The sequence below is a fragment of the Mesoplodon densirostris genome, chromosome 8 (genome assembly GCF_025265405.1).
Source record: "Mesoplodon densirostris isolate mMesDen1 chromosome 8, mMesDen1 primary haplotype, whole genome shotgun sequence".
NCBI lineage: Eukaryota > Metazoa > Chordata > Mammalia > Artiodactyla > Ziphiidae > Mesoplodon > Mesoplodon densirostris.
This window is the reverse complement of record NC_082668.1, coordinates 115,257,322-115,272,389: the sequence shown is the minus strand read 5'-3', so window position 1 is coordinate 115,272,389 and position 15,068 is coordinate 115,257,322. Positions and strand designations below refer to the sequence as shown.

The 15,068-nt window shown below is 47.0% G+C and overlaps 1 long non-coding RNA gene across 3 annotated transcripts in view; it reads left to right on the top strand.

The window, feature by feature from the left end:
• The first annotated feature begins 4,774 nt into the window (after positions 1-4,774).
• The window catches only part of LOC132494999 (uncharacterized), a 123,375-nt gene continuing 113,081 nt past the window's right edge, over positions 4,775-15,068 (top strand). For all 3 annotated transcript variants that reach the window (XR_009533191.1, XR_009533190.1, XR_009533189.1), the window contains exons 1-2: positions 4,775-4,884; positions 10,419-10,554. This is a non-coding gene — a long non-coding RNA (uncharacterized LOC132494999). The remainder of the gene's footprint in view (positions 4,885-10,418; positions 10,555-15,068) is intronic.

Sequence of the window (15,068 nt, the reverse complement as noted above, 5' to 3'; positions counted from 1 at the left end):
GGTATTTTTACCCGACCCCAGGATCCTGGTTGTGTTCTGGAGGGTTGAAGTTGCCAGAACTCTGGCTAGGTCTTAAAAGGGATACATATTTTTTAAAACCCTAGCAAGTGGGGACTTCCCTGGTGGTTCAGTGGTTAAGACCCCACGCTTCCACTGCAGGGGGTACAGGTTTGATCCCTGGTCAGGGAACTAATATCCCACCTGCCGAGTGATGCAGCCAAGAAACAACAACAACAATAACAGCAACAAAACAAACCCCAAACTAGCCAGTATGGCCAGTCAACAGGCCCAAATATACACAGACTGAAATATATGTAAGTATATTTTGACCTTCTCGGCAGAGGATACTGGTCCAAGGCTGCTCCACTATTCACATTGTGGTGGCTTCCTTATCTGATAGTACAGATTTTATCATTGATGCTTCTGGAAAAAAAAGACATTTCCCACCTCCCTCACCCACACATGTGGATCTTACAACTTCTTGTCAATTCCTTCTGTTACCGGTGCCTAACCTTAAACTACTCGTGGTGGGTGCCGCGGGCGTTAACCTACGAAAGTATAAACGATGTATCTAGGAGGCCATCTTTCTGGAAGATGTCTGTACTCAAGGACACTAGTTTTTCTGAATGTTTAGACGACAGCTCCTGAAATTCTATCAGTGCCCACAGAGTGGGGAGAGCTCAGAAACCGGAGGCTGTAACAGTGTGTCTCCAGCGGCTTCCACCTCCCTCCCACTGTGGTCCTGGTTGTTTTTCGTTTGTGAACTCCCTCTGCCTGGAGGTGAATGCGCCCGCACGCGGAGCCCCAGCAAGATGTTCTCCAGGCCTCTGGGAACTTGCCTTGTGACGGATGGTGGCAAATTAAATTGGCAACTGAAAAAAGTCAGAGCGTTCCCAGGCCCTCTGCTGGGGGAGCGATTCCAGAGGGGGAGAGGCAGGGAAGACACGTAGCTGGAAAGTGGCCAAAGTCATTGGGCGCTCGGCATCAGTCTGGCCAATGAACACTTCCTGAACGCCTATGAAGAAGGAGCTGCTCCAGATGCTACAGGCAGACACAGAGATCACAGAGACCAAACTTTGTCCTCTATCTAGTAAGTCTGAGAGCACATGGAGGGGCGCAGGGACAGTTCTAGGCTGGGCAGAAGGAGGAACGCAGGCTTCTGTAAGGGTGAACCGAAAACTGTAGCCACCATACAATAACATGGTAACGTGCGTGGACAGGGTAGGTCTTGAATGACATGAAGAGGAGGAGAGAAACAAAATTCCGGGGCTGGAAGGGACACTTGGCAATCCCCTCAATTTAAGGGTGGGGAAACCGAAGCCCCTCTTCAGTAGGATAAAGTGGTTTGTTCAAGGTCCAGGTCACTCAGTAATTTGGTACTCAGTGATTAATAGTACTACTACTAGTAGAATAATACCATAAATAAAAGTACTAACAATACTGTAGTATGAATGAGAGTGGTAATAATAGTACTATCAGTGCTACTAATAGCTGACATTATAGAGCACTTACTGTGTACCAGCCTCTATTCTAAATGCTTTCTGTGTATTATCTAATCGAGTACTCACAGCTGGTTATGGTGCTTTCACCTCCATTTCACAGATGGAAAAACAGAGGCAGAAGAGTCCAAGTAGCTTGCCCAAAGCCATGGAGCCAGAAAGCGTTGGAACTGAGATTCACCCTAGGCAGTTGGGCTCCAGAGCGTGTGCTCTTCATTTCTGAGCTACACAGCCCCTCAGGCCTCTGACTTGTGGTCCAGTGCCCCTTGGACTGAGCATGTAGGGTACTGAAGAGACACTGAGCAAGGGAGTGACGGGACAAAAGTGATACTTAAAGTTGATTCGTGTGGCTTCAGGGGTCGAGGTGGACTAGGGAAGAAATGGAGAAGGGAGACCAAGTAAAAGATTGTCTAGATACAGGTGAAATGAACATCTGGACCACAGCAGGAATAGAGAAGATTGCATTGGACAGGAATGATCAGTTAGTCATCACGCACCCCCTAGTACAAATCAGCCTGCTGCTTATCCTCTTAGAAAACAAAACTCTGACCTGTAGAAGGTGGGAACGGAGAGAAGGAAGAAAACCAAAAAAGGGGAGAAATAGTAAAGAGAAGGGGCAAAGGGGGCAAAAGTAAAAATGGAACAAATGTAGGTGGTTTCCCCCATGTTTCTTACATACAGGTCCTGGTCTTTGGGGGATGGTTTCATGTGCTTTGGGTAAACGCCCGTGTCAATGTGTCATCGCGTGAGGGTCAGAAAGAACAGAACGAGAAAGATGCCGTCTCCTAGCGGGAATGAGACCTTCACAAGGGAATAAACACCACGTTAGGAGCCCAGCTAGTTGTCAGGGACTGGGGATGCCCTCAGGGAAGGACTTGCTGCCCCCTTGCTGGGAGGCCTGTAGCAGACAGCCTACAGCAGTAGAGGGCCTCCCTGCCCCAGGGCTTGCCTTTGCTAGGCGACCCACACCCAGTGACTGATGGATACGAGGGTATAAAGGCTGGGACGTCTTCGCCCAATGTGGGCAACCCCGACAGGCCGTCTACACTGCAGAGCTCCCCGTGGGGACGGCGGAGGCTGGTCTTTGGCCGCATCGCAGCTCAGTTCTTCATCCTGCCTCTTTCCCCTCCCGCAGCCTGCCCACCAAACTGCAGTCGCTTCCCGGGGAACCCAGGGGCCATCAGGGAAGCCTCTGGCTGCCTCGTCTGCCACCCACTGCGGCGTGACTGCTGTGATGGGGAGTGGGTGTCTCCTTCCTCCGTCACCAGGCACTTCCTCCCCGAAACAGTTTGCACCCTGGACGGTGATCGGAGAAAACCTGCTCTTCGGGCGGGCAGAGGTGTAGCCACCTCCCTTGCTAGAACCTTCAGACAGGCCCGAGCAGGATGGTTTATCTCATTGTGGATTATAGGTGTTATATAGAGCATGGAGTCCCTCAGAATTTTTTCTATTAGAAGTGATTTTTTATTTCTGTGAACTCCTCTGACTCCCCCAGGTGACCTCAGAGGTCTGGCAGCTCGGGCTTCAGGATCTACTGACAGATCTTCAGAGAGAGAGAGTGTGTGTTGTGTGTGTGTGTGTCTGTGTGTGTTTGTGTGTCTGTGTGTGTGTGTCTTTATTATAAGTAACCACAGAGCCTGCTCCAGTAGAAAAAGGGGAATTCCCTGGTAGACACAGCGAGGCTCATGAAGTTTGAGGGCCAGCGTGCAACCCGGGACACAGACTGCTCCAGAGCACAGACAGGAGGGTCTCTGCCGCTGGCTGTTCTCCGGTCTGGGGTCTGCTCGTGGCCGGCCAGCCTTGGTTGCTTTCCTGTGCACGTGGTGGCAGCAATCGCCCCTCAGTACCCCCTCACTGCAGATCTAGCTGCAACAGTTCATGGTTTCTGAATACCGATTCCAAATCCCAAATGCCAGGAAGTCAAGAATCTGGCTGCCCAGCTTGAGTGAGATGGCCATCCCAGCTCAACCAACTGCGGCCGGGGACTGGTGGACAGGCATGCTGGGACCCCCATCTTCATTAGGGGCGCAGAGTCTCAGAGGAAGGGGCCATGGTGAGCTGGGGAGAGGACCCCTCCACAGAAGGATTAACCACATGTGTGAATCTGTCCATGGAGAGTTGGACTCGACAAGCAAAAGGCTTTGAATGAGGGATGACGAGATTTCTCAAGATACAACTCTCAGAGATGAATGGCCACGATAAAGAGAAGCAGAATTATACTTCAGAGGAACAGAATAGACACTGAATAGCGATTTGATTTACAGTCGTCCCTCCCTTATCCACAGGGGATACGTTCTAAGACCCCCAGTGGATGCCTGAAACCATGAATAGTACCAAATCCTACATGTACTATGTTTTGCCTATACATACATAGACACAGTAAAAGATGAACAATAACTAATCATAAAATAGAACAATCATAACAATATACTGAAATAGGACTTCCCTGGTGGTTCAGTGGTTAAGAATCCACCTGCCAATGCAGGGGACACGGGTTCAAGCCCTGGTCCGGGAAGATCCCACATGCCGCGGAACAACTAAGCCCGTGAGCCACAACTACTGAGCCTATGTGCCGCAACTACTGAAGCCCGCGCGCCTAGAGCCCATGCTCCGCAACAAGTGAAGCCACTGCAATGAGAAGCCCGCACACCTCAACAAAGGGTAGCTCCCGGTTGCTGCAACTAGAGAAAGCCCGTGTGCAGCAATGAAGACCCAATGCAGCCAAATAAATAAATAAAATAAATAACAATATACTGTAATAGAAGTCATGTGAATGGGTCTCTCTCAAGGTATCTTATTGTACAAATTGAATGCCCTTTCCGTCTTAACTAAGCACTTACCACGTGCTGTGGTCGTAACTTCTGCAGTTTGAGGTGTGCCAGCAAAATTAGCAGGGACTCCTTTTTCCTTCTTCACAATTTCACGGATAGATTTGTTCTTACTGTAGATCTTAGCAACCTCAGCATATGATTTTTTTTTTTTTCTCTTCTCATTACATCCAGAGCTCTCCCCTCTTCACTTAAAGGGAGCCCTTTCTTTGGTTGGCATCCGAATCGCCAGCACCAGCGCTCTTGTGCATTGGGGTCATTATTCAGTAAAATAAGGGTGACTTGAACACAAGCCCGGAGCCTTCCCAGCTGTTGCTCTGACACCGGTCGGCTCCTAAGTGATCAATAGGCAGCTGCGCCCAACAAAGCGCTGAGTCACATCCGGGAGGGATTTAAAACCGCGCGGGATTTAAAACCGCGCGAGATTTCTTCATGCGGCTCAGAATGGCGCGCTATTTAAGATGTGTATGAACTGTTTTTTTCTGGAATTCGCTAATTAATATTTTCAGACCGTGGTTGACCGTGGGTAACCGAAACCGCAGAGAGCCAAACCGCAGGTAAGGGGACGGCTGTCCTTGTAAATGGGACAAAGGAGGCCAGGAAACAGACTCTGTTAGATGCTTCTGATTGGTTCTGAGAATAGCTGTATGTGGAGTCCAATATTTAAGGGGAAGAGCCCGTATCTGGATGCTGAGCTTTCGCTCGATCTCGGAGTACTATTTCCATGGGCATTCTGTCGGGCGAGCTGCTCTCAGGTGCTCCGTTTCAAGCACAGGACGTGAGCAGTTTCCGCAATATCCACCAGATGGTACCTTCCTACCAGAAATTAGGTTTCAGGCTGTGGAACTCCACGTTGCTTTTCCGCCCCTCAGACGAACTGCAGCATCAGACGCCTGCCCGGCTGCAGTCAAAACGCAGCAAGCCGGGAAGAATGAGTCCCCGGGGGAGTGGGGTAGGCGAGCCTACAATATTTTTATTTCCGAGAATATGGAACAGTAGTCGAGTGTTCTTTTTGTGCTGGAGTAGCGGCTTGCCGAGTGTGGACCAGAGTCATAGAGAAGGCCACGTGTGAGGGGAGGGCTGCGGGGTGAGCCACCCCAAGAGGTCCTGGCTATCCGAGTCCTCCCTCCGTGATGCCTCTGTGGTATCCTACCAGTTGCCAAACACCTCGCTGCTGGCGTTTCTCTGACATTATAACCAGTAGCCCTGTTTAAAAAAAAAAAGCCTTTGTTGGAGAGACTTCTTGTTTGTTCAACACTTTGGATTCTAAGACCTGAGCTGTAATCCCCACCCGCAGGGTTGTTTAGCATCCCTGGACTGGGGAAGGTCATGACGTTTACTGCAGTTTAGGCCTAAAAAAAAAAAAAAAAAGAACCAATGAGCTAGGGTAAAAATAACTTTATCACATACCATTTAAATCACCTCTAGAAACTCACCTAAGCTCAAATGTATGTTGTCTGTGTCACGCTTGGCCAAATATTTTCTATTGAAAAATTGATGTCACTACAAAATATGAAAGCATCCTTAAATGTTAAAAAAATAAAATAAAAATTTAGGCCCTGCCCGATAGACTTGGGAGCACAGGTAGTAAATAGACACAATGGTCCCAGGTTGGGGAGAGAGAAGGCAGTACTGGGGGTGAAAAGAGACGGGGTGCTGGGGGGTCTGAGCCCAGGGAGGCTGCATTGCTCTCATCCACCTTCAGCCAAGTTCCCAGGGAAGGGCTGGGCTTATGGGACCTCGGGGTGAGGACCTGAGCCCCTGGGGGGAACACAGGAAGGGTGGGAGGGTCTCAGAGCAGAGAGGGCTGTCCCTCGCCCCACAGCAGAGGGCCAGAAAGACCCAGGTGCTTTCGAGAGGCATAGAACCAGCAGGGGAAATCCGTGGGCTGGAGGGCACCTCTCAGAGAGTGCACTGAATTGCATGGTGTCTCTTCCAAATTCACGTCCACCTGGAACCTCAGAATGTGACCTGATTTGGCAGTGGGGTCTTGCTGATATCCTCAAGTTAGGACGAGGTCATACTGGATGAGGGTGGGCCCTAATCCAATAGTTTACTGTCCTTAGAAGTGGAGGAACATTTGGACAAGAGCTGCACACACAGAGAGAAGACAGCCACACGAAGATGGAGGCAGACATGGAGGGATGCAGCCACAAGCCAGGGAGCACCAAGAATTGCCAGCGACCACCAGAAGCAAGAAGAAGCAGGGGAAGATTCTTTCCTAGAGCCTTTGGAAGGAGCATAGCTCTGCGGACACCTCGATTTCAGATTTCCAGCTTCCAGCACCGGGAGAGGATAAATTTCCATTTTTTAAAGCCACCCAGGTTGGGGTTCTCTGTTTTGGCAGCCCCAGCAAACTCATCCTGCCAGGAGTGAGGATGGTGGACGAGCAGTCAGTGTGGGTCACACGTGAGGGGCAGGTGGAGTGAGAGAGGCCCCTGTACATGCCAGCACTGAGGGCTGGGTGGGCCCGACTTGGCCCAGAAGGTTTGCAGCCAGAGTCCTGAACTATATGACATGACATTTCCCACATCAGGGAGAATGAGGCTTGGAACAGAAGTTGAATAAGAAAAAAGTAAAACTTACTTTAAAACTTTTTTTTTTTTTTACTGCTTGGGTTTGTAAACTAAAATGTAATACCAATTGCACACCCATTCTCTTATTTAAATCTCTGAAAAGTAAGACCCATTATCCACATTTGATAGTCAAGAAGCTGAGCTTAGAGGGTCAACCGAGACCGCCGAGGGGTCTGTTGTGGCCCCTGGGGCTCAGGCCCACCTCTACCTGCCTGTAGAGCCTTCCTGCCTTTCCTTATCATTTCCCTGTTTTCCTGCTACTTGCCTGATATTTTGGCCAAACTGAACTGGGCCCTGTGCCCTACACACAACCCCGTACTTTCTGCTCGAGCCCTTGGATCAGGCTGTATCTTTGATGAATAGGTCCTTCCTTTCTTGTTTCCTGTCAAAACCCTACCCTTTATTCCAGGCTCAGATCATGAAGCTTTTCCAAGTCTCCCAAACCAGTTGTCATCTCTTTTCAATTCTGGCAATTGTTTTGGAGCATCTTTGCAGGCAGCCTCCCTGCGTTTCATATTCCTTTGTGTCCCTGTGGTGCCTATGGCGGGTCTCAGTGCAGACCCACGGATCTGTTGGATGCAATCATTGCTAAAACTAGTGCAGTACTGTATCCCACGTGCACTGTGGCCAGTACCTCTTGGCGTGAGACCAAAGCAGGGCTTTATGATTTGGGGAGTCACCTTTTGCCCTGGCTGCGCTGATCCTGTGGATGGAAGGCTCTCTGTTATCAGGAACAGAATATCGTAGGCACTTACGGGTTTGACCTGTGACTTTCCAGAAAGGTGAGGGAAGAAGGAGCATTTGGGACCTTCTGTCTGAGAACCTGGTCCGCTTGCTCTGGGGGTGGCCCCTCTGGCCTCCCTGATAAAGCAGATGGGGATCGTCAAGCCCCTTGGGTGGCCTGATTTCAGCACCTCACTGACTGGCTTTCATCTCACATCTTCCTCTGCTGATGCCTGAAATCCTTGAACTGGCTGCACTCATCTGCGTTCTGGAATCAGAGATCAGAAGGCCAGTTTTTCTGGGCGAGAAAAGGAGTGATTTAAATGTTCACTAAGCTGCTGATGGCAGATTCTTTCCTGAAAATGGGTTTCAACTAGGAGGTGGAGGCTGGGCAGGGAGAGAGCAGAGGGCCCTGAGCTGACCCGCTGACCAGGGCCTGCTGGGCCGGAAGGAAGCAGCAATGGGTGGTGGGAAAGAAGGCTGGGGACCCAAAGGTGAGCTTTATTTCTACCCCCTTTTTTGTCCTGGGCCCTGTCTGATTCTACACGAATGGATCTCTGACTTTTGATTTCAGAAACCCAAAAAGTAATTTTCTAAAATCATTTGTGAACACCAGCAAGTTGCCATTATTTATTGGATTAAATAAGAATGTTAACAATAAAAAATAACCCTCTGCCACATATAGTTGCCATCATTTCATAAAAGAAAGGAGGTTTTCATGATAAAACATGTACTGGGAAAGACAATCTCAGAACAAAGGGTATTCCTTTAAATTGGATAAATAGTTTTATAGGGAAAAAAATGACTACCTCTCTCTGTCTCTCTTTGCTGTGGGCCCAGGAAACTGTTGGCAGAAGCTGGCATCCTGGTACCAACTGTTTTTTGAGAATCACATCCACCCTGGTTCGGAAACCCAACCAGTTTGTAGTTCAAGACACCATGCCGCCCCCTAGTGGCCAAAAGGAGTAGCTGTAGCAGCTAAAGGGGTTTCACAATATATTTAGGGCCTTGTCCCATTGATTGTGTTCTTATACTTATTTCACCCACCATGCACTAAGGGTGGGGCTATGTAGTGTAGGGCCACATGAAGATGAAGAGAGCCAGGCCCTTACTATCAAGGAGATTTCCTATGACACTGACGTTTCAGACAAAAGTTAGCGAAAATGTTTGGATTTGTGTGTTGAAACATCAACTCCCCAACAAAGTGGTTTTACTTCATCTCTGGGTCCAGAGGCCCAGGGTAGTCGCAGACACCTCTGTGGTGGCATGCAATCGATCTGTCAGCATCCGAGCAGTCCTGTGAACTAGGGCCCATTGGCCACCTGGTGCTTTATCTCCATCTCTGCCCGGAAGCCTAGGCCCACAGGTGCTGAAGAAGCTGGAAAGTAACAGCACAGACAAAAATGGCCGTGCAATGTCCCACAGGACATTCCTGCTCCCAGCTCCTTGGTGTCTAAATCCTACTTATCGGGCCACCCCCAGGTCAGGCAAGCCTACAGTTCCCACGAAGTCCTTCCATGCCTCCTCCAAACCCACAGTGACTTCTGTGCCCTCAGGACTACTCACTACCATCACTTTCTCTTATTTTATTTTTCAAGTAGACAGGAGATTTCCTGACGGCTGAGGCTGTGTTTTATCAGTTTTCTCTCCATCTCTCCTTCTCAAATGATACCCCAGAGCTTTCAATTTTCTCTTTTGTTATGTAGAGGAGCTGCCGACTTCCTTTCAAATATTAGAGCTGCACTTAAGCCTAATCAAAATATTTTTCATCCAAAATGAGAAATTAAGTCAATTTAGGCTATTTGGCTGTAACAAACAATCCCCAAGTCTCTATGGCTTAAATTAAGTTTTTTCTTCCTAATTCTACATGGCCCATGTAGGTCACCTGGAGGTAGGGTTCCCTGAATTAACAAAGAAAAATACCCAGCTAAATTTGAATTTCAAATGATCAATCTTTTTTTTTGTTTAGTATGTCTCCAAAAATGCATACTAAAAGTTATTAGTATTATTTTAATTATTTGAAATTCAAATTTAACTGTACATCCTGTATTTTATCTGGCAACTCCACTTGGGGGTTACCTGTTGAGGTTTTTCTGTTGCCCTGGTGATATGTCAGTCTTGGCTTCCTTATTACATGAGGAAGACATTGGCAGGACATTGGGAAGGATGAGAGGACGGAAAGGGTGGTACCCACAGCTCATTCTAGAAAGCAGAACTGAAGTTCAGGTATTGAGTAGATTAAAGATGGCTGCAGATTCTTTTCTATTCATCCCCTTCAATGTGGAGCAGCCTTAGTGGTCCAACAGAACCACTAGAGCAGTAGAGTGTGGCTGAAGTGACGCTGTATAACTTCCAGGGCTTGGTTAGAAGAAGCCTTGAAGTTCCCACCTTGGTCTCTTGGAACACTACCTCAAAGCCCCAGCTTACTTTGTCAGAAGTCTGACTACCTTGAGACCACCATGTTGGCATAGTTACATGTAGCTACTCCAGTTGACAGTCCAGCTGAGCCCAGCCTTTCAGCCATTCACGCCAAGGCCCCCCAACTATGAGTGAAGGTGTCTTGGATCCTCCAGTTCAGCCTAAATATCACACTGTCTAAATATCACAGCCTGATCTCAGTTGATGCCATGTGGAACTGAAACATCCCCCAGCTAAACTTGGCCTGAATTCCTGACCCATAAAATCACAAGATATAATATGGCAATTGTCTTAAAGCCACTAAGATAGTGAAACAGATAATGTACACTTAACACTCACTCCTAGGTGCCTGATTTCCTTTTCTCTTTACCCAGATCCTTCATACTGCATGCCTGGATGCTATAACCAGATTTCACCAGTGAGGAGGTGTGGTTAGCCTGGGGTCTCCATCTTCAACAGAGATGCTCCAGATAAACTCTTCTTTCAAGCAGAGTTTGGGCTACACCGCAGGTACAAGTTTATTGTCAGCTTAAATCCAATAAGTAATCAGTCCAGTGTTGAGTGAGCATCTCCATGGGGAGGGAACTGTGCTGGATGGTGATGGAAGAGGACTCTCACTGTATATATCATGTGAAACAGCTCACTGTGGTTTAACAAGTGCACTCATATGCTTAATTAATTTGTTTCTTACCATTACCTTGTGAAGCAAATATTATTTTATTACACAGACAAGTAAATGAAAACCAGGTCACACAAACAGTAAGTGCCGGAGATGGGATTTGAACTTAGGCTTATCCGCCAATTATTTTCCACAATGTGAAAGCCATAAAAGACAGATGCAAACCTTCATTTTACAAATTAGAAGATTGAGGACTAGGAAGAAGATAATATCACTGCTATGCTTTATTACTAACCATGAATCTCTGGCTGGGAACACTCCAATCTGGCCCTAAAGGCTCTCTGGAGTGTAGACCAAAGCTGTGTTGAGTGAGTGTCTTCAGAACTGTTGCTTTAGGGGGGACAATGGAGGAGATGGTATCTGCACTGCCCTTTCTGGTATGTTCCCAGGGAACACGAGCCCTTGGTTATTCTGTTTAGCTCCTGGCTGGGGTGTGTGGGAGCTGTCACTTGGCTGATGAACAGTTCATGCGTCCAAAGTGCTGGAGTGGTAGCATGAGCTCTTCTCTGGAGAGAATATCCTCCCATGAAACCATCCATCCCTGTGGTCCAGGATGGGTCACAGAGACAGTTTCATCTTTGCTCCAGAGCATGGAAAAGTAGAGAAACAGTGAGTTGGTGGGGCTATTTGTGGATCGTAAGTCACTCAAAAGACCATTCCTGGCTTGTTCTGGATGTCTCAGTCTGCCAGGGTGGCCAGATCCAAGTCAGTATCCATCAGCAGCTGGGGACACAAACTGTGTACAAATAGAGAGGGATCCTGTGTGACTTGGACAAGAAGTCCAAGTGGAGTCAGACACTCTAAGTTGAAGTCTCTCTGGAGATTAAGTATTTATGAAGCGCTTTGTACCCGCAAAGTGAATTTCAATCATTTCTCATCTAAAAACACAATATCACTGTAACATACAAATATTTGTATGACCCAAACTTGAACTCCTGCCTGTAAAAAGGGGGACATTGTCATGCACTTGGGATCTATTTTTAATGCTATTGTGAAGGAAGATCAGGAATTTTAGAAACAAATCTACGAGTCTTGATCCAGACCCATCATTACCATGCAAACCTATAATTCTCCTGTGTGTCACTTCTGAAAGCTCTGGCTCTCCTGTTGGCAGGCAGCAGTAAAAGGTGGATTCTTCTAGATGAATCTCTAGTAACTCTTGCCTCTTTATTCCGCAACAAGGTGATTTGCCTTTGTGTAGCCCTTTGTGTTCGAGATGACTAGATGACTGGGATGATGGTGATTTTGAACATGTGTATGGCTGAGAAGACCACACCAGTTAGTTTTCATCTAGAGATTAAGGTGAACACTGCTTTGCATTGTGGCAGTTGAAGCTGTTTGCAAAACCAGGGGCTGACTGTGGCTCTTTCTGAGATTACCAAGAAGACTCCAAGAAGCTGTGGCTACATTTTTTTTTTCCCTCTGACTGTTCAAATGACCCCATTTACAAAAGACTTCTCTCCTTAATCTAGCTAATCTCTCTAATTGCCTAAAACCCTACTTTGCTTTTTAGTTAGAGTTATTGACCATAGGGTCTAAAAGGAATTTTATAGACCATTGGGTTCAACCCTCTTATTTTACTCATGAAGAAACTGAGAATCGAAAAGGTTGAAAGGAAGACGAGAATCCAAGTTTTCCAAGTCTTCCTTCCACTCTGTATTTCAGAATCTTGTGCTGTTGGAGGTAATTAAATGTGTTCCCCCAGCTCCACTGAATGGTTTTTACCTTGGACTTTTCTGCATTCCACAGCGTGCCTTGTACAGGGTTCATCCATAGCACAGCCAATCGGCAGTTGGCTGGTAATGGCTGCCAGGAGACCTGTGTTGAGGAGTCAGTCAGGCTGGGCCTCTGTCACTGGTCAAGTTTCTCCCCAAATGTGACCTCTACCAAGAGGACTTGACCACCCCAGCTAAAGTACCTTTCCTCCTCCCTCTTCTCAGACACTCCATCTCCTTTCCTTGCTTAATTGTCTTCCTCTCACCTCTCATTATCTGAAATACCCTTTCTTGCATATTGCCTTCTTCTCCCAGTAGAATGTAAGCTCCAGGAGGGCAGGAACTGTGTTTACCTTGTTCACTGCAGTGTCTGCTGTGCCAGTTAGAGTCCTGACATGTAGGAAACACCCAGTACGTATCTGTGGAAGGGATGGCCAAGTGCCGTTAATTGATTAGTGATGTCTGCCACGGGACGTGGATGTCAGTGCTAAGCTTTTGTCATCACAGGATTGGTTGTTAATAGCCAACCAATTCTGGATACAAAACTGGTTTCCTGGGCTTCCCTGGTGGCGCAGTGGTTGAGAATCTGCCCGCCAATGCAGGGCACATGGGTTCGAGCCCTGGTCTGGGAAGATCCCACATGCGTGGAGCAACTAAGCCCGTGCGCCACAACTACTGAGCCTGCGCGTCTGGAGCCTGTGCTCCGCAACAAGAGAGGTCGCGATAGTGAGAGGCCCGCGCACCGCGATGAAGAGTGGCCGCCTCTTGCTGCAACTAGAGAAAGCCCTCGCACAGGAGCGAAGACCCAACACAGCCAAAAATAAATAAATTAATTAATTTTTAAAAAAAAGCTGGTTTCCTTCTGACATTCAGCTTGATTCTAGTCCATCTCCTGATGACCAGTTATTAGGTACTCTGGAAATAGGAATTTACCTTAATCACTAATTAAGAATTTAAAAGGAGAAGGCACATTTTCTGCTGTTATCCCCTTTTCTCAAAAGTGTAATAGAATCATATTCATCATGGAGCATCTATGATGTAGCACAATTCTTCACACAATAAATATTCACTGACCATTGTGTTTTTTCAATGTCACTTTATTTAGTGAGAATTTAAAAATTTATTTATTTATTTATTTATGGCTGTGTTGGGTCTTCGTTGCTGTGCGCGGGCTTTCTCTAGTTGCCGCGAGTGGGGGCTACTCTTCGTTGCGGTGCATGGGCTTCTCAATGCAGTGGCTTCTCTTGTCGTGGAGCATGGGCTCTAGGCAGGCAGACTTCAGTAGTTGTGGCATCTGGGTTCAGTAGTCGTGGCTCGCGGGCTCTAGAGTGCAGGCTCAGTAGTTGTGGTGCGCGGGCTTAGTTGCTCCGTGGCGTGTGGGATCTTCCCGGACCAGTGCTCGAAGCCATGTCCCCTGCATTGGCAGGCAGATTCTTAACCACTGTGCCACCAGGGAAGTCCTTCAATGTCATTTTGAAGGGATTTTCCTTTCCTGCTGATCTAGAATAGCTGCACCAGAGACACACTACATTAGTACACAGTACACAGTGCACATTAGTGTGACTGATTGAGACCCAGGTGTGCAAAGCCATGAGCAAAGTTCAGGTAAATATCCAAATTAAACTGTCCTAAAGTAGGGTGAGCAGCATTCATTACCTTATTATCACTGAATACTGGCTTTTCTCATCCGTCCTCTCCTGGAAGTCAATATCTGAAATTGGCTAGTGTGAGGAAGGAGAGACTTGAGAAAAATAAAAGACCAAAGAGAGATTTAGTGCTTAAATATATTTGGAATTCATCTCTGTTTCTTTTTATCTCTTTTTAAAGAATAGTGGTACGTATGGAAACATTTATAGCAGGTAGAGGTTTTTGGAAGTTGGTTCCTTTTTCACCCCATTCATACTGTTGTTTCATGTCAAAAACAAGATATGAAGCAGTGCCCTGGTAAATCTGATTTAATATTTCCTAGGACTCTGGGGTTGTATACCATATACTCTCCTAAATTTGATGGCGTCAGTATGAGCTGACATTTAATTATTTGCATAGACTATTTAAAATTAAAATAGCAACAGGCTCAGAGTTCTTTTCAAGCTTTAATACACTCTCCTTTTAAAAATATATTTTTCATAAATTACTCTGCTGTCTGGCAGGCCATCACATTCTTCAGTTTCTGTAATAAAAGGGGAATGGTGCTATGGGGGTGGGGAATGGTGCTATGGGGGTGTGAAATGTGAAACGCAGAGGAGAACACCTTGGTTAAATAAACATGAGCAGAAGTGATCAAGTCTGTTAATCAAAGTGTCTCTTAAATCTCTGCGAGTTGAAAACTGTAGCATCCAGGGATAGATTAAAGAGGAAATATAAAATGGCAGAAGAGCCTGCCTGGGCAGGTCACACCTCAGAGTCTCTGATTAACAGAATGTTGCTTTCAGTGGGATTTGTTTTCCCTTGGTTATCTTTTGAAGTTTATTTTCTAAAAAACAGTGGGTCTGAGCTGCAGTGTCTCCTTCTCAACGGCTGTAGAAAAATCACCAAATCAAATTGTAGAGAATCTTGCAAAGCTCTTCAGGCCAACATCTCACATCTTTTCGACATCAGATTACCCTGACTCTCCTGACGCCCGTGTAACA